Raw genomic sequence first — 266 nt, 5'->3', positions numbered from 1 at the left:
GGACTTGATAGATAAAGGAGTAATATTTGAAAGAGTAAATTCCTGTTTCAAAACAATATGTTTTGAAACCATATACAACAGAAATATTACATATTTTATTCAGGGTTCTTCAATTATTCAATGATCTGATAAAAATTTAAAAATTCTGAAAACATAAAGGGGATGCAGCTCAGTGGTAGAGCGCGTGCTTCGCATGTATGAGCCCTGTGTTCAATCCCCGGTATCTCCAACTAGTGTTGCTGTCCAGTCTATCAAAGAGCTGTACT

Source organism: Etheostoma cragini, unplaced genomic scaffold, assembly GCF_013103735.1.
Source record: "Etheostoma cragini isolate CJK2018 unplaced genomic scaffold, CSU_Ecrag_1.0 ScbMSFa_259, whole genome shotgun sequence".
Lineage (NCBI taxonomy): Eukaryota > Metazoa > Chordata > Actinopteri > Perciformes > Percidae > Etheostoma > Etheostoma cragini.
The sequence above is the reverse complement of the archived record's forward strand: the minus strand, read 5'-3'. Positions refer to the sequence as shown.